This window comes from Equus quagga, chromosome 7 (genome assembly GCF_021613505.1).
Source record: "Equus quagga isolate Etosha38 chromosome 7, UCLA_HA_Equagga_1.0, whole genome shotgun sequence".
NCBI lineage: Eukaryota > Metazoa > Chordata > Mammalia > Perissodactyla > Equidae > Equus > Equus quagga.
Genome location: NC_060273.1, coordinates 24,102,876 through 24,122,852, shown reverse-complemented (window position 1 = coordinate 24,122,852; position 19,977 = coordinate 24,102,876). Strand labels below are relative to the sequence as shown.

The window sequence follows — 19,977 nt, the reverse complement described above, 5'->3', positions numbered from 1 at the left end:
AAGAAGAAAGGAGATGACCTACTCTCCAAAAACTCTTAATCAATACCAAAGGCAAGGACTTAAAATCTGCATTTTATTGTGCTAGTGTGGTAACCTCCTGTAACTGACTTCCCTCCCCCTCCCAACGTTGGCATTCCTTAAGGATTAAGCATCTTTCCTTAGGCTAGGAACTGATTGCTGCGCTCACCTGTGACCGCCCAGCTCCAGACATAGACTTGCCTCCTGCTACGCCCACCGAGATAGCAGACCATTACCTGCTGTGTCCATCAAGCACTGTGCCGACATGGCAATCTTGTGACTATTGTGGGAGGGACATTTCAATCACATGTGAAACACCCCGTTTGGGGGTATATAACCACTGTGTGCACCCCACTTCTTCGGTGCCCTTTCTTCCTTCGGGAAGAAAGGCCCCGGGCCATGGTTCCTCATAAAGCTTTGTTTAATTTTCTGTTGCTATCCTGTCTCATGTGAATTTAATTCGTTCTCCGGCCAGACGAACCCCCATTTGGGGAGAGGAAATGTCCTCCTCCCCTACACCCTTTTCCCTTTTGTCCTTCCCCCAGGAGCTATCTTTCTGAAGGAGCAGTGTACTGGGATTTCGTTTTCAATTAAACTCCATGGTTAAAAGCAAAAAGAGGGGCTGGCCCAGTGGCGCAGCGATTAAGTGTGCAGGTTCCACTTCTCGGTGGCCCAGGGTTCACCAGTGTGGATCCCGGGTGCAGACATGGCACCGCTTGGCAAAAGCCATGCTGTGGTAGGCGTCCCACATACAAACTAGAGGAAGACGGGCATGGATCTTAGCTCAGGGCCAGTCTTCCTCAGCAAAAAGAGGAGGATTGGCAGTAGTTAGCTCAGGGCTAATCTTCCTCAAAAAAAAGAAAAAAAAGAAGAAGCAAAAAGAGCTGGTCAAATACTAAGAACTGGGGCTAATGCCTAGGACATAAACAGAGACAAGAGCACAAGTTAAACTCAAGCATAACATTTTTAATAGCTCAAGTTAAATGAAATGATGTCTGGGAATTGATTCAAAAATATCTGAGGGCAGATGTGTGTGTAGGAAGCGGGGTTATATATGAGATTAGATGGCTATAAGGAATAACTGTTGAAGTTGAATGATGGATACTTGAGAATTCAATATAATTTTCTATTTTTGGATACATTAGAAAATTTTCATAATAAAGAGTTAAAATGAAATCAAACAAAATAAGAAGTTTAAGTTACCAAGTTGTAACCTTCTCAGACCTGTAAATCAGAAGGTCACTCTTCTAGATTCTTCACTCATGTTTATTGTCTGTTTAAACCACTCATGAGAAGGAACACAAAGAAAAGAAAGCAAATTTGCTTCAATTATATACTCTCATTCAGTAATTCAATTATGCAATTTTTCTACCAACCTCCTAACTTTTAAAATTAAAAGTAACCACAACAGGAAAAGGAGAAAAGAAGATGGCATTGAATTAATGAAAAAGAAGCCTAGTAGATCAGTCAGAAGATCTGAGCTCTAACCTGAAATCAGTTTTTTCTTAGCCATCTGGAACTAGACAAACCACTGAGCAGCAGTTCCCTCATCCGTAAAATAGGAATAATGATAATCAAACTCTTCTCCAGACATAATTAGAGTAGAAATTACAAAAAGAAGTAAGATTGGAGAGAAAAATGCAAAAGATAAAGGAATACCTGCAAGTTCTCTTTTCTTTCAGTGCTGCTATGACAATCAAGTAGATAACATGTGAAAGGACTTTTATTTATTTATTTATTTATTTATTTTGAGGAAGATTAGCCCTGAGCTAACTACTGCCAATCCTCCTTTTTTTTTGCTGAGGAAGACTGGCCCTGAGCTAACATCCATGCCCATCTTCCTCCACTTTATATGTGGGACTCCTACCACAGCATGGCTTGCCAAGCGCTGCCATGTCTGCACCCAGGATCCGAACCAGCGAACCCTGGGCCACTGAAGCAGAACGTGTGAACTTAAGTGCTGTGCCACTGGGCTGGTTCCTGAAAGGACTTTTAAAGAACAAGGGCCTGTGGCATCCTTCATACACTGACTTCTGCTCATCTCCAACTTCAACTCTCAGCACTCCCCCCATGCAGCCTGCCCCCTACAGTACCCCTCCTCATCCACACTGGCACCTCCACACCTGGCCTCTGCTCATGCTGCTGCCTCCTGTGTCACGCCCTTCTCCCTTTCATACACACCTCTTCAGTGCTCTTTTCCCATCCCCCTTCCCCCAAAATTAATTGTCCCCTCTCCCGTAACCTCAAGCACTTGGCAAAAACACATTGGTTTGCACATTCATACACTGTATTGTGGTTGGTTTACCCCACTAGAGGATAAGCCCCTTTCAAGCACAAATTAAAACCCATTCATCAGACAAAATACAAAGCAAGGAATTTACAGGTGAATAAGCACCTAGTGAAACCTCTCTTACATCTCCTTAAACTACCTCTAGAATAATCTGAAACAAAGCTAATGGTCAACAAGTAAATGTCAAAAATGAAACAAGGAACTACAAATACATAAAAACAAAGTAATCTGGAAGCCACAATAGAATTTTGCAATCCAATCATTATCCCACCAGGGTTTTTTTAATTGAATCTACAAAATTCACAGCTGGTGGGGAAAAGTTTTTCCAAGACATTTTTTTCCAAGAACCATACTGATATTAAAGTATTTAATATTTTTTAACTGTTATGATACTAACAGTAATCAAACAAACAAAATAGAAAGCCCAGAAAAAAGCAGCCTCAACTATGTATATAAATTTAATGTTTCGAAGGCAAACATCACAAAACAGTGACTAAATATTATTTAATTTATGGTATTGGGTCCCCTCATCCACACTCCTACATTCAACCATGCTTTATCTACTGTCACCCCCTGCTTATATTCTGATGTCTGTCAAATCTATTTGCAACCAACAATTCCATCCCAAATCTCAGACCTGACCATTCAAAGACTAAGGGACAACTCCATCTGGATGCTCCACTGGCATGTCAAATTCAAGGAACACCAAACAGAATTATCTATTCCCTAGTAACTCTGTCCTCCTCTTCTATTTCCTCTACTGGTCAATGAACCACTTCCTCCCAGATGCCCGAGCTCAAAGTCTGGACGCCTTTATGTAGTTTCTCCCTTAACTTCTCCATAGGTAACTGGTGAAGTCCTGTCAATTCTTCCTCCTTCATATCTCTTGGATCTATTCTCCTGTTTCTTCTCCTGCTGGCATGGCTTTAATCCTCACCCTCATTCTCTCTTACAAGAATAACTCCACAGCCTCCTAACTGGTACTCTCTGACTTCCTTCAATCAGTTCATTCACTATCCTGTTTCAGGAATGATCCTTCTAAAACACAAATATACTTATGACACTCCCCTGCTTAAAACTCTTTCCTGACTTTCTACTTCTTCCAGAAAAAAATCCTCGCCATAACATATAAGGCCCTTCACAATCTAGCTGCTGCCTGCCCCTTGGCCTCTTCTTTCATCACTCCCCATTGCCAACACCCCCCTACACAAACTCTCACACAACACCGTCTTCGTTTTGAACAATCTGCAGCGTCTTTTTTTTTAATTTTTTTTTTTTTTTGAGGAAGATTAGCCCTGAGCTAACTACTGCCAATCCTCATCTTTTTGCTGAGGAAGCCTGGCCCTGAGCTAACATCCATGCCCATCTTCCTCCACCCTATACGTGGAATGCCTACCACAGCATGGCGTGCCAAGGGTGCCATGTCTGCACCCGGGATCCGAACTGGTGAACCCCGGGCCACAGAGCAGCAGAATGCACGAACTTAACTGCTGCACCAGCGGACCAGCCCCTCTGCAGCCTCTCTTACTCATAACTCCCACTCATCCTTCAATATTCAGCTTCAATGCGATTCTTCTAGGAAGCTTTCCTGACTCGCATGACATAGGTGTCCTTCCTAGTGCCCTTGTACTTACCCATATCATATTACTTCTTGCATTATATGGTTAATTTGTCTGGTTTTTCACTAGATTGTGAACTCCTTGAAAGTGAGGACTTTTAAATGAGTTAATGGATTCTTGATAGCCAATAAGTGAATGTAACTAGGTTCTGAGTATAATTAAATTAGTTGTGAGTTCTTGGAAGGTACTGGCTATATCTTATCGTTTTCAGTTTTCCCCATAGCGTATAACATAAATGCTACATGCATATTGAGTGACTCCACCAGAACTTTCTCACCAAAACCCAGACAGCTAACACTTTCCTATGATTAGAAAACTGCTCTTTTCTCTTGAGTCTTAAAATATGGTTTGACCATATTTAGAAAGACTAAAGTTCAAAGTTCACTGTTGGTTTTCCCCCTCTGACCATTGCTCTTCTAATCCATTCTCTTTATTGATCAGTCTATTTCATCTGCCTCTATCATTTTACACTCTCACTGATGAATAAATCAGAATCTTATTATTTTGTAATCCCTTAGGCTCACTGCAACAAATCAGAAGATAAAGGAACATTCTGTCTTAAGAGTCATTTTACATATGAGGAAACTGAAGCTCAGAAAGGATAAGTAACTCACTTAAGGTATCGATACTTGGCAAATTATTGACCCAGTTGGAATCCAGGTCTGACTCTAAAACTATGATAGCTATTCTATGGTGCTTCCCAGACATTAGGCTTGGCATGAACAAAAAGCCATGTATGCAACAAGTATGTTGCAAATGAAGCTTTCATTAGCATTTATAAGGCTTTCATTAGCATATGATTTAAAAAATATACCTAGCTTTTGAATTATTCTATTATGATCACATCAGATCTAATCAGAATAATAGAAGAGACTCTAAGTCCATATATGCATTATGCTTCGTTTACATAAATGAGGGCATGCATATCTGCACACTTTCTGCTAGTCCCTAAAGATGTCATCTAGGCAAGATTAAGAATGGAGAACTGGATCTGGTCCTAAGAGATAACAGACATATATAGAGGCTAGAAATTCGAATGGCAAGTGGTTTTATCAGTTTGGTTTTGCTTTAGCACAGTCACTCTCACATATAAGTTCCAACTTCTGTCATGAGAAATTACCCCTCTGACACAGTCACTCAGAACTGGAATTCTTTGATATTTTCTATAAAAAGCTGGCATCAAATCTTTGATTTTTGTCTTATTTTCTCTTACCTTTCCAAGGATTAAATAATATAGTATGTGTACAACCATGTATTGTTATTTTATTTTTCCAGATTATGCAATTTCCTTCAGTTCAATAACAAGTGAGTAAAATGCAATCCCCGGTAACGACGTCTAAAATGTGGAACATTTTTGCTAAGAAAACTTACTTCAATTAAACTTTTATTGAGCATATAAATGAGCATGATACATCATTTCCTTCAAAGAACTAGCAAGTTAGCCGGGGGAGAAGAAAAGAAACTATACATGAGATAAGAAGGTCATACAAAAAGTATGAAAAAAGGACATACAAGAATTTCAATTAAGGATTACACATCCATGGGCTCATAAAAGGCTATATGAAGAAAATGACATCATAATGAACCTTAGAAGATAAGAAGGACTCCTATTGTGGGAGTGAGGGAAGAGAGTGTTTTCAGCGAAGAAAATAAGATAACAGGAAGTCTCAAAGTGGAAGAGAGGATAGCACATATTCATAAAATATTAACTAGTTAGCTTAGCCAGAGTGCAGGAGAATAATAGTAAACAAAGCTGAAAAAAACAGAATTGTATAATCTCAGAATTGTCAATGACCTAAACAAATCTTCCAAAATGTAATGCATGAACCCCTTCTAGCACATAACTGTAAGAAAAGACTGGAGGAAGCATATCCATCATGGCCGAGTAAGGACCTCCAAAGTCTGATCCTCCATAAAAGTTAATGAGAACACTGGCAAAAGTGGTCAAAATCAACTTTTTCAGAAACCTGAAAATTAACCAAAGGCTTGCAACAGTCCAAGAAATGTTTATTCAAGAAAAACAGCTGACTGCCAGTAAGCAGAGTGAGCTTTATACTATTTTAATTTGCCCTATTCCCCCTCCCAACTCCGTGGAAGCCCTGGAAACCAAGAACCTGCAAACATGGTAGCTGTGAACCACAGCAGCCCAAAGCCACTTAAAAGGGCAGAAGACGTTAGAAGCTCCCCCTTAAACCATATCTCCAAAGAACTGCCACTACTTAACCTGTCTAGCAGCTCAATGGAAAAGTTTCGTTCTTAGGGCTTATCTTTATTGGACCTAAATGAGAGCACCCTCAATGTGAATAATCCTATTCCCAAGACATTTGTTAAAAATAATCAGAGGCAATTGTTTAACATCACAGCTGTCTGCAGTGGCAATAACAGTTGGAACTAATAGGACATTGATCAAAAAATTTAAAAGGAAAAACTGAGGAATAAGATGTATAGAGAGTGGGTTTAGAAAAGCTCCAATATATTCTTGGGAATTCAGAGGGCATGTACATGCCCAGGAAAGACCTGGGAAGGCCCTAATCTCTCACCTCTGGCTGACCTTGATGTTCTATACAAGCAGGAAGTGAAGGCTAAGGCACAGTGTAAACTGCTGGTGCATGAAGGGAGCCACAACACACACACACACAAACACTCACATACACACAGCCCCTCAGCAAGATATTTAACAGTTCAAGGTATTTAATGAAATCTGTCCAATCATTAGCTGACCACCAAGCTAGCCAATCAGAGACTTCAGTGGTTACACAGGACAAAGAATACAGACTTTACAGAATTAGTCCCAAAAAGTAACAAAGCAAGTAGCAACAACAACAAACTCTAGGATAGAGGGGTTGATTTTCAGAGTAGCCACGTTATATTAATGTCATGCATCGCTTAACAACAGGAACACATTATGAGAAATGCATCATTTGGCAATTTAATCATTGTGCAAACATCAGAGTATATGTACATAAATCTCGATAGTATAGCTTACTATACACCTAGGCTATATAGGACTAATCTTATGGGACCACTGTCATATATGTGGTCGATTAACTGAAATGTCATTATGCAGTGCATGACTGTATTCACAATGTCCATTTTTCAACAAAAAACTACGAGACACAAAAAGAAACAAGAAAGGATGGTCTCTACACAGGGAGAAAAAGGCAGTCAATAGACACTACCCCTGAGGGAGCCCAGATGTTGGACTTACTAGACAAAGACTTTAAATCAGCAATTGTAAATATGTTCAAAGAACTAAAGGAGACCATGTCTAAAGAACTAAAGGAAATTAAGAGAGTGATTTCTCACTATATAGGAAGTATCAATGAGATAAAAATTATTAAAAAGAAAAACAACCAAATGGAAACTCTAGAGTTGAAAAGTAGAATAATTGAAATAAAAAATTCACTAAGTGGTTCAACAGCAAACTTAAGCTAGCAGAAGAATCAGCAGACCTAAAGACAGATCAATTTCCCAGTCTGAAAAATAGGAGAAACAAGAAAAGAATGAAGGAAAATGAACTCAGCCTCAGACCTGTTAGACATCATCAAGCATACCAAAATATGCCTAATAGAAGTCTCAGAAGGAGACATGAAGAGGAAAAAATCAAATGTATATAAATAAATGGCTGAAAACATCCTAAATTCAATGAAAAACATTAATGTAAACATTCAAGTAACTAGATAAACATCAAGTAGGATAAACTCAAAGAGATGTACACCTAGACACATTATAGTCAAATTGTCAAAAGTCAAAGACGGAGGATCTTGAAGGCAACAGGAGAAAAGCAACTCATCACATAAAAGATCCTCAGGAAGATAAACAGCTGACTTCTTACCAAAAACCACAGAGGCCAGAAGCAGTGGGATGACATATTCACAGCGCTAAAAGATAAAGACTATCAATCAAGAATTCTATATCCAGTAAAACTATCCTTCAAAAATGAAGGAAGAAATTAGGACATCCTCAATAAACAAAACTGAGAGAATTCATCGCTGGAGGAGCTGCTGTATGAAAAATAAAGGGAGTTCTTAATACTGACATGAAATCACACTTGTCAGTAACCCAAATCCGCATGAAGAAATAAACACCAATAAAGACAACGACACAAATATAAAAGACAGTATAAACATATTTTTGTTTGTAAGTTTTTCCTTTTCCTATTTAAATGGCAACTGCATAAGGCAATAATCATAAAACTGATAAGGGGGGCCAGCCCCGCAGCCTAGGGGTTAAGTTCGCATACTGCGCTTTGGTAGCCCAGGGTTTCGCCAGTTCAGATCCTGGGCGCAGACAAGGCACCACTCATCAGGTCATGTTGAGGTGGCATCCCATTTGGCACAACCAGAGGCACTCACAACTAGAATATACAACTGTGTACCAGGGGGCTTTAGGGAGAAGAAGAAAAAAAAAAACTGTTAATGGGTTTTTAACGTAAAATATGTTATTTGAATGACAATAGAGCACAGAGGAAAGGGAACTGAACAGAACTTTATTAAAGCAAAGTTTCTGCATACTACTGAAATTAAGTTGGTATAAATCTGAAGTAGACTGTTTTGCCATATTAATTATAATCACCAGGAAAATAAAGAAAAGTTGTGATAAAAGAAATAACAATAACAAGCCAATTAAAATATATACTAAAAAATATTTAATATAAATATTTAATACAAAGGCACTAATGGAAGAGTAGAGACACTAAAAAGACATAAGACATATAGAAAGCAAATAGCAAGATGGCAAATATAAATCCTAATGTACTGGTAATTACATTAATGTAAAAGGATTAAACTCTCAAGAGGCAGGGATTGGCAGAATGGACCAAAACAAAAAAATCATTCAAATATATGCTCTCTACAATACACACTTTAGATTCAAAGACCAAAAAGGCTAAAAGCAAAAGGAAGGAAAAAGATACACCATGCAAATAGTAACCAAGACTCTGGAATAGCTATACTAACATGAGATACAGTAAACTTTAAAATAAAAACTGTTACTAGAGACAAAGGATATTTTATATTTACAAGAGGGCAAATCCATCAAGAAGATATAACAATTATAAACATATGGACCTAACAGAACCTCCAAACACAAGAGGCAAAAACTGAGAATTGAAGGGAGAAACAAACAATTCAACAATAATAGTTGGGAACTTCAAAACTGTACTTTCAATAATGGATAAAACCACAAGACAAAAGATCAGAAAAAAAACCCAGAAGACTTGAACAACACTACAAACCAAGTAGACCTAGCAAACATCTATAAAACGCTCCAGGCAACAATAGCAGAATATATACCATTTTCAAGTGCACATGGAACATTCTCTAGAATAGACCATAAAACAAGTTCAATAAATGTAAAGAATTGAAATCAAACAAAGTATATTCTCCAACCACAATGGAATAAACTTAGAAGACAATAACAGAAAAGAAGTTTGGGAAATTCACAAATATGTGAAAATTAAACACCACTCTCTTAAGAAACCAACGAGCCAAAGGAGAAACTGCAAGGGAACTTAGAAAATACTTTGAGGTATTACAGGACATAGCAAAAGCAGCAAGAGCCATGCCGTGAGGGAAATTTATAGCTGTAAACACCTATAGTAAAAAGATCTCAAATCAACATGCTGTACACCTTAAACTTACACAATGTTATATGTCAATTACACCTCAATTAAAAAAATCTCAATCAACAACCTACTTGTCCATCTTAAGAAACTAGACAATGAAGAGCAAACTAAACCCAAAGCCAGCAGACAGAAGGAAATAATGAGACTACAGTGAAATAAATACAATAAAGAATAGAAAAGAGAAAATCAACAAAAGTTGGTTCTTTGAAAAGATTAACAGAATTGACAATCATTGAGCTAGATTAAGCAAGAACAAAAGAGAGAAGACTCAAATTACTAAGATCAGTAATTACTACCAACCTTACTAAATAAAAATAATTATAAAGAATTACAGGCGTATTTTGGAGATACTGCCACTTTGGTTCCAGACCACCACAATAAAATGAATATCGCAATAAAGTGAGTCACAAATCTTTTGGTTTCCCAGTGCATACAAAAGTTAAGTTTACACTCCAGTCTATTAAGTGTGCAATAGCATTATGTCTAAAACAACAATGTACATACCTTAAATAAAAAATACTTTATTGCTAAAAAATGCTAACTATCATCTGAGCCTTTAACAAGTCATAATCCTCTTGCTGGTGGAGGGTCTTGTAAAAAATTCAGTATCTGTTAAGTACAATAACACAAGCACAATAAAACGAGGTGTGCCTGTACAGGGAATACTATAAACAACTGTAACTTAATCAAGTACATAATCTAGATGAAATGGACAAGTTCCTAGAAGACACAAACTACCAAAATCAACTCAGAAAGAAATAATCTCAATAAAGCTAGAGAGAGATGGAATTAGTAGTCAAAAACTTTCCACAAAGAAAAGCTCAGGACCAGATGGCTTCATTTGTGAATTTTACCAAACATTAACAACGAACACCAATTCTTAACAAACTTTTCCAAAATACAGAAAAGATAGGAATACTTCCCAACTCATGCTACAAGTCCAGTTTTCCCAGATTCCAAAACCAAAGACACTGTAAGAAAACAAAACTACAAATACTTATGTAAATGCAAAAATCCTCAACAAAATACCAGCAAACAGAAATCCAGCAACATATATAAAGGATCACAAACCATGACCAAGGGTAATTTATCCCAGGCATGCAAGGTTGTTTCAATAAATGAAAATCAATCCATGCCAAACACCATATTAACAGAAAAATGACAAAAACCACATCATCATCTCAATGGGCACTGAAAAAGCATTTGACAAAATCTAATACCTTTTCCTGTGTTATTATAACCCTGAGTTAGGATAAACACAATGAATAAACTAGAAATAGAAGAGAACATCACCAACCTGAAAAAGAACATCTAAGAAAACCCACAGCTAACTTCATACTTAATGACTCCCCCTAAGGTCAGGAAAAAGACAGGATGTTCACTCTCCCCACTTCCATTCAATACTGGATAAGAGGTTCTAGCCAGGGCAATTAGGCAAGAAAAGTAAATTAAAAGGATCCAGATTGGAAGGAAGAAGAAAGACTCTCTCTCTTCAGAGATGATATTTGTGTACATATAAAATTCTAGTAAATTACTAAAAAACTATCAGAACTATTTAATGAGTTTGGTATGGTTGCAAGATACAAGACTAATATATAGAATTCAACTGTATTTCTATATACTAGCAATAACAATCCAAAAACAAAATTAAGAAAGTAATTCCATTTACAATAGCATCAAAAGAATAAAATATTAATGAATAAATTTACCAAAATTGCAAGACTTGTATGCTGAATACTAGAAAATATTATGGAGAGAAATCAAAGAAGATCTAAATAAATGAAAAGATATTTCATGTTCATGGATTGGAAGAGTAACACTGTTAAGATGGCAATATTCCCCCAATTGATCTACAGGTTCAATGATATCATCAAAATTCCAACCGGACAAAGGTGTCAAGACAATTAAAAGTGGGAAAGAATACTTTTTGCAATACGTGGTACTCAGACAACTGAATATCTACAAGCAAAAAAATGAAGTTGGACCTCTATCTCACACCATATAGAAAATTCACAAAAATGTCAGAGCTGAAACTATAAAATTCTTGGAAGAAAACAGAGGGTAAGTCTTCATGACCTTGGATCAGGAAATACTTTCTTTTTTTCTTTCTCTTTTTTTTTTTTGGTGAGGAAGATTACCCTGAGCTAACATCCACTGCCAATCCTCCTCTTTTTGCTTGTGGAAGATTGTCACTAAGCTAACACCTGTGCCAATCTTCCTCTATCGGGATGCTGCCACAGCACGGCCTGATGAATAGTGTGTAGGTCCATGCCCGGGATCTGAACCCGTGAACCCCAGGCTGCTGAAGTAGAGCACGCAAACTTAACCACTATGCCACCAGGTCAGCCCCCAGGCAATGGTTTCTTAAATACGAAATCTAAAACACAAGCAACAACAACAACAAAATAGATAAATTAGACTTTATCAAAATTAAAAATCTTTGTGCTTCAAAGGACACAATCAAGAAAGTGAAAAGATACCCAGAGAATGGGAAAATTATATTTGCAAATCATATATCTGATAAGGGTCTAGTATCCAGAATATATAAAGAAATCTTACAACTCAACAATAAAAAGATAAATAACTCAATTTAAAAACGGGCAAAAGAACAGAGATTTCTCCAAAGATATACAAATAGCCAAAAAGCACATGAAAAGATGCTCAACATCATTATCTATCAGGGAAATGCAATCAAAACCATAATGAGATACTTCACTCCCCTTAGGATGGCTAGAATCAAAAAGTCAGAAAATAAGAAGTGTTGGCAAGGATGTGGGGAAACTGGATCCATCATACACTGCTTCATTGCTGGTAGAAATGTAAAATGGAGCTGCCACTTTGGAAAACAATCTGGCAGTTCCTCAAAATGTTAGACCTAGAGTTCTATGACCCAGTAATTCCACTCCTAGGTATATATCCAAAAGAAATGAAAATATGTCCACACAAAAACTTATACACAACTGTTCATAACAGCATTATTCATAACAGCCAAAAAGTAGAAATAATCCAAAGACCCATCAATTGATTAATGGATAAATAAAATGTGGTATATCCATAAAATTGAATATTATTTGGCAATAAAAAGAAACAAAATACTGGGACGTGCTACAATATGGAAGAAGCTTGAAACCATTATGCTAAGTGAAAGAAATCAGCAACAAAGGACCATATATTGTATGATTATCTTTATATGAAATGTCCAGAGTAGGTAAATCTATGGAGACAGAAAATAGATTAGCAGTTGCCTAGGGATGGAGCAGATGACAAGCAAAAGAGCTGGGGGTGACAGGTAAGGAGTGTACAGTTTCTCTGTGGGGTAATGAAGATGTTCTAAAATTGATTATACTAATGGATGCACAACTTTGTAAATATACTAAAAATTTTTACACCTTAAATGGGTGACTGTATGATATGTGAATTAAAGCTATTACCAAAAAAAAAAAAAGTCGGCTAGGACCTACACATTAAACTTTTTAGGGTGACTGCCCACTAAAAGATTTAATAATAGAAGGTTTAAATAGGATCCAGAGTCTCCTAACTAAATATCAAAAATGCCCAGGATACAATCAAGTCATTCATCATACCGAGACCAAAGAAAATCACAATTTAAATGAACAAAGGACAATTAACACATGCTAAAACCAAGATGAATCAGATGGTGGAATTATCTGACAAGGATTTTAAAGCAGCCATCATGCTTTAATGAGCAAAGAAATATACTCCTGAAACAAATGACAAAATAGAAAATCTTACCACAGAAGTAGAAGATAAAGAAAAGAACCAAATGGAAATTACTGAACTGAAAAATACAATAACAAAAATCACTAGGTGGGCTCAAAAACACAATAAATGTGACAGAAGAAAGAATGAGTGAACTTAAAACTGGAAGTAGAACAACAGGAAGTACCCAGTCTGAACAACAAAGGAAAAAAAGACAGTCCAGAAAAAAAAAACAGGGGCCGGCCCTGTGGCTGAGTGGTTAAGTTCGCACACTCTGCTTTGGTGGCCCAGGGTTTTGCTGGTTCGGATCCTGGGCGCGGACATGGTGCCGCTCATCAGGCCACGCTGAGGCAGTGTCCCACATGCCACAACCAGAGGCACTCACAACTAGAATACACAACTATGTACTGGGGGGCTTTGGGAGAAGAAGGAAAAAACAAAAAAAAAAAGGAGATTGGCAACAGATGTTAGCTCAGGTGCCAATCTTTAAAAAAAAAAATCACAATTTGTTAAGAGAAAAAAACATAATGAAGCCTCATGTTCAGTGGGACAATAACAAAGGATCTAACTTTTTTTTTTTAAAGATTTTATTTTTTCCTTTTTCTCCCCAGAGACCCCCGGTACATAGTTGTATATTCTTCGTTGTGGGTCCTTCTAGTTGTGGCATGTGGGATGCTGCCTCAGCATGGTTTGATGAGCAGTGCCATGTCCACACCCAGGATTCAAACCAACGAAACAGTGGGCCACCTGCAGCGGAGCGCATGAACTTAACCCCTCGGCCACGGGGCCAGCCCCAGGATCTAACATTTTTATCATCAGAGTCACAGAAGGAAAGAAGAGAGTGGCACTGAAAAATTATTCTAATAAATGGCCGAAAACATCCCAAATTTGGCATAAGACATTAACTCACAGTTCAAGAAGCTAACAGAACTCCAAATAGGATAAACCCAAAGAAATCCATGCAAAGATGTATCATAACTAAACTTCTGAAAACCAAAGACAAAGAAAAAAACCTTTAAAGTAGCCAGGAGAAAGGATACATTACCTACAGGAAAACAAGAATTCCAGTGACAGAGGATTTCTCATCTGAATCATGGAGGTCTAAAGGAAGTCACAATATTGTCCAAATGCTGAAAGAACTGTCAGTCGCAAATTCTATAAAGAGAAAGAGCTGACAAAAATCTTAAGAAAACTAAAGAACAAAAGCAGACCAACAGGGGCCAGCCTGGTAGAGCAGCGGTTAAGTTCACACATTCCACTCCCGCGGCCCAGGGTTCGCCAGTTCGGATCCCGGGTGTGGACGTGGCACCGCTCAGCAAGCCGTGCCATGGTAGGCGTCCCACATATAAAGTAGAGGAAGATGGGCATGGATGTTAGCTCAGGGGCAGTCTTCTTCAGCAAAAAAAGGAGGATTGGCAGCAAATGTTAGCTCAGGGCTAATCTTCCTAAAAAAACTAAAAGTAAAAATTAAAAAAAAGCAGACCAACAACTGATAGTTTATATCTTAGCTCTGAAGAACCACAAAATATGATGATAACAATATATGAGCAATATAAGGTTTTTCTTATAACACTAATTAAATATTTGGGAATTATAGATTTTCCCCCTTGCCACCACCAATGCCAATCATATAGATATATGGTGTAATGCATATTCCCTACTTCCCTAATTCTTAGTTAAAAAGAAATAGTTCTGCCACTGTTCAAGATCTTTTATCAATTTGACAGTTTTTGTTCTAGTTAAAAATTCCAAAGCTTATGAGACTAAAATCAGATCTATTTGTTTAAAAAAGGTAAAAGATATATGTGCTTCAACCATCTGAAATAAAGTCTATTTTACTTTTATTTTTTTGTTTTCTTCTCCCCAAAGCCTCCCAGTATGTAGTTGTATATTCTAGTGGTAGATCCTTCTAGCTCTACTATGTGGGACGCCACCTCAGTGTGGCCTGATGAGTGATGCTATGTCAGTACCCAGGATCCAAACCAGTGAAATCCTGGGCCGCAGAAGGGGAGCATGTGAACTTAACCACTGGGCCACAGGGCTTGCCCCTGAAATAAAGTATATTTTAAATATCATCTGTTAAAGAGGAAGACTGAATGAACCTCTTTAACACTGTCATCGTTTAACTACCTTAAAAGCCAAATCATAAGACCAAATAGTATTTATCTTAATCCACTCTAATTTATGAACTGTGTGTGGGTTTAAAACAAGAATGACTACGCAAGTAGGACTAGTTACCTGTTAAGCAGCCAAGAAAGAAACAGCTGGTCAACTTGCAAAACCATGAATTCAAGACGGATTTTACATTATTTACCAACTGATTCATTCAACCAATTTTTATCAAGTTTCTAAAATATACCAAGTACTGTGCAAGGCAGTGATGAAAAGATAAATAAGGCATAGTGATACTGTGATATAATAAGAATTATTGTGGAGTAGATATTAGGTCTTCGTTCCTGGTTCCTGGCACAGAGGCTCCTAAAACCCTTGGAATTTCTTGATAGGGATGAGGAGCATCTTTTGTTATCCATAACAAGCCCCTTTCAACCATATCTTGGTAGATGGGGGCTGGTTGCCAGAGCGACTAATCCCTGACCTCTGAGAAGGGGAAAGAGGCTGTAGGTTGAGTTAATCACCAGCGGCCCAATGATTTAATCAATCATGCCTATATAATGAAGCCTCCACGAAAACTCTAACTGAAGGTTCAGAGAGCGAGCTTCCAGTTTGGTGAACACATGAAGGTGCTGGGAGGATGGTGCACCCAGAGAAGGCATGGAAGTTCTTAGAATCCCCACACCCCCTCCCACAAACCTTGCCCTATGCATCTCTTCCATTTGGCTGTTCCTGAGGTTATATCCTTTATAGTAAATTGGTAATGGTGAGTAAAGAGCTTTCCTGAGCTCTCTGAGCCATTCTAGCAAATTATCAACTGAAGAGGCGGTTGTGGGAAGCCCCAATTTATAGTCAGTTGGTCAAAAGTATAGGTCACATCCTGGGACTTTCAACTATCTTCTGTAGTGGGCAGCAGTCTTGTGGGACAGAGCCCTTAATCTGTGGGGTCTGCACTAACTCCAGGTAGGGTCATAATTAAGTCAAATTGTAGGACACCCAGTTGGTGTCCAAAGAGTTAGAGAGTTGCTTAATATGAGGGGAAAAATCCACATATTTGGTGTCGAAGTCTTGGAAGCAGTGTACAACAAACAGTAGTTCACCTTTAAGCACGATCCCAGACTTCAAGGGAACTCCTAGTCATGAGAAAAATGGGCTCATGAAAAATAATTTAAACAAAATGTGATAAGTACTTTAATAGGTACATGTACAAAGTACCAGGAAAGTAAGCAACTAACCATGCCAACAAAAGTGACATTTATCATGATTTTTAAAGGATGTTCAATACTATAGTTCCTCGGGGTTCTATCATTCCCTCTTCAAGCTCTCAGCCCAGTTCTCAGGCCTAGCTGCATATTACTGTCACAAGGGAAGCATTTTTCAAATGACAAGGTCTAGCCCCACACCAGATCAAGTGAACCAGAATCTCTGTGGATTTCTCAATCCCCTCATCTTTACCCTTTAAAAGCTCCCCAGGTGGTTTTACAGTAGCGCCTGGGTTGAAAATGACTGACTCTGTTCAGGAAAAACATAACCCAGGCCTCAAGCAATCTTTTGGCAATGAGGAAAGAAAGAAAAAGACTTCCGGCAGGAACAATAGCATCTATGATAGACAATGTGAGGGGAGAAGAAATGAATTCTAGGGTGAAGACCTTAAAATAAGAGGAGTGTTTGTATATGTGCTTGAGGGGGCTATGAGTAGAAGGAAAGGAAAGGAAAAGATAGCCAAGTCTGAACAAGTATCCAAGTTATCCAATAGACAGAAGAAAATAAAGAAGACTTGAAAGTCAATAAAAATGAGGACTGAATATACATCTTTGAAAACCATAAATATACAGGTCCTATTTGAAGCTATAAAAGGAAGTATAACTACATAAGGAAATTAAAGAGAAACAGATAAAAGAACAAAAAATGAAACCCTAAGGAATACCATGTTAATCTGAGAAAAAAAGAGGGAAGCATCAAGGGAAGGTTTTTATTTGTTCTGGATGATGGGTATGCAGGCTGAGAAAATGAGAATATAAGGAGAGATCAAAGATGTTAGCCTTAGAAAGGAAAGCTCCGATAAAAGAAAACATCAGAAATCAGCTAAGTACAAGCACACAGAAAAATTACAAACCCTTAAGAATTCAGGACTGATGCCCACCAATTTCTTCTGTGAAGTTTACTTCACAGGCAAAATACACAATGAAGAGAAGTCAAGAATAGGACAAAAAGAGGAGAATGTCAAAAACTTATGAATAGCCATGTAGGTTTCAGCACATAAGAACATAGGGGGAAAGTCAAAACATCTCCAGGAAGCGTGAGTAAAGTTGGAGTCCAGAAGTTTAGAGGAGCACCGCAGCTCAGTTACACGGTTTTCTCTAACCTGCTCTGCAGATTCCAGGAGCAGAAAAAGCCAGCTGTTTGACTGATCCAGGCTTGGAGATCATCAGAGCAAATGCGGCAAGAGTGGCCTGAGGCCAGTAATACTGCTTTTATAATTTTTAAAAGTCAAACTCACTTTACTCTTTAAAAAAGAACTGTAGCTATTTCCTCTTTCACTCTTAGAGAACTTGTCAGGACTTTCATTCCCAAGCATTCCTGATCCCTTCAGCAGCCAATTCCAAGAAATCTAAACCTGATTCCTCTAGGCTCTTAAAAGGATAAAAATTCACTGCAGGACTGCACTGTCAGCTGAGAGAGAAACACCTGAAACACTTCTTACATACAATGCCATTTCCATTAGGGGGTAGGGGCTCTTTCTTCCCTAAAAAGAAAGGTTCAGTAAATGCTATAGATGGGGAAGGGGGAATAAAGGGGTAATTAGATTGCAAAACTCGCTAAGAATCCTTTACAAAGCCAATTAATATAAACAATATAGGACACAAAGATAGCAGAATTCAATTCTTCTGAATAAATGCAGTTGAGTAAATAACCGACAATCTAATCTCTTTATCACACTTGGAGTTCACTAATTCGTCCCGCCATCTCCCATACGACTCTTCAGGTAGTAGGTCAAATCCCTTTGGTTACTGGACCCCTTGCTACCACCATCTGGAGAGTACAAAGGCCTAGAAAGAGGAAGAGGCTAACATGCGTGACACCCACCATGTGACAGGCCTACTGTGTGCCAGACTCTGGGCAAGGCATTTTACATGTTATGGGTGCAGCTCACTTACAGACGAATGAAAATGTCAAAACTATAGATCTGTAATTCAGGAAAGTATTAAAGCGTCTGAATTAAGTGTAAAGGAAAGGAAGAAGTGTTAGCGACGGTGGTCGATGAAAGCGAGGAAGGAAGAGGCGAGCTGGGAAAGGAAGGCATTTGGGAGCAAAAGAGCCAGACCCAGGGCCACATGGAGGGGAGAGGGATGTGCGACTGAACTATAGAGAGGACATGGTACAAGGGACAGGGATGGGAGTGACCCTGCGGAAGCGAAACCCGGGTAAAGGGGAGGGCAAAAGTCCGATCCCTTTGGGTTGGGGGGCGTCATCTCCGGAAGGAGCCCCGAAAGACTGCAGGGGCTGGGACGCGCTGCCAGCGCCGCGAAAATGAAGGGAAGGAGAGGGGACGGGAGGCCGACCACGGGAGCCGGGGCACGGCGAAGCCGGAGACCGAGAAACGCTGGCGCTGGGGAAAGGGGTGGGTGTAGGAGCCGGGCCCGGCCAGGACGTGGGGGCCGTGCTGGGGGTGCGGGGCTGGACAACTGTCCAGGACAGACCCGGAGATCTGCGGACAGAAAGCGACGTGGGGTCGAGAGATGCCAGGACCGAGCCGGCCGGGGCTCAGAGCCAGGTGGGTGGCGGCGAGAGGGCAGCGGGGCCCGGGTGGCGCTCCAAGTGAAGCCGCAGCGAGCGCGGCGTCCCCCTTACCTGGGATGAGTGAGGAGCCGCCGCGCCGCCTCCCCAGCATCCTGGGCGCAGCCGCTTCTCCCACCGCCCTAGGCGGGGGCCATTCCGCCCGCCCCGAGAGCCTGTCCTCACTGCCAGGCGATAGCAGCGGCCAGCCTGGCCAGGCCCCGCAGAGCAGCGCCGACACTCGCCGAACCCGCGGCCGCCTCAACAGCGACTCCCGCCGCCGCCGCTTCAGCGCCCGCCGCCAGCCTCCCCGACGGGCGGGGGATCACACGCGTGCGGTGATTGGCTGCCGGGCGCCCGGCCCGGACGATGTGTCGGCATCTCTGATTGGTGAGTTCCACTGGCTACCCACCGATGGAGGCGGGGCCCGGAGTCGCCCTGGGTCCAACTGGCTCTGAGGGCGGGGGTGGGCCTGATGTCGCGGCAGGGTGGGTGCCCAGCGTTCCTGCGTGCGCGCGCTCCCCGAGGGGACCCTCGCGCAGCCACCTGCTTGGGCGGGTTGTTGCCAGAGCAAAGGTGAGCGTGGCCTAGCTGGAGGGGAGCCGCTGGCAGATGGCGGCGACCGCCCCAACCCTCCACGTGGGTGGCCTTCATCCGTGAAACCTGGGCGAGAACAAGAAAACGAGCTTTTCCAAGAAATCCCCCCTCTGCTTGTTGACTGCTTCACATAGCACCGCTGTGCCCGCTGCTCGCAGAGGAGCTCTCATCTCATTGGCGATAACTTGCAAATGCAAGTATCAAATTCCCACAATATT

At 40.0% G+C, this 19,977-nt stretch overlaps 1 protein-coding gene across 5 annotated transcripts in view; it reads right to left on the bottom strand.

The window, feature by feature from the left end:
- TPST1 (tyrosylprotein sulfotransferase 1) overlaps positions 1 to 19,453 on the bottom strand; it is a 165,016-nt gene extending 145,563 nt beyond the window's left edge. For all 5 annotated transcript variants that reach the window (XM_046668691.1, XM_046668690.1, XM_046668692.1 and 2 more), the window contains exon 1: positions 19,238 to 19,453. The gene's annotated coding sequence lies outside the window, so the exon portion shown is untranslated. The remainder of the gene's footprint in view (positions 1 to 19,237) is intronic.
- Between the last annotated feature and the right edge of the window lie 524 nt (positions 19,454 to 19,977).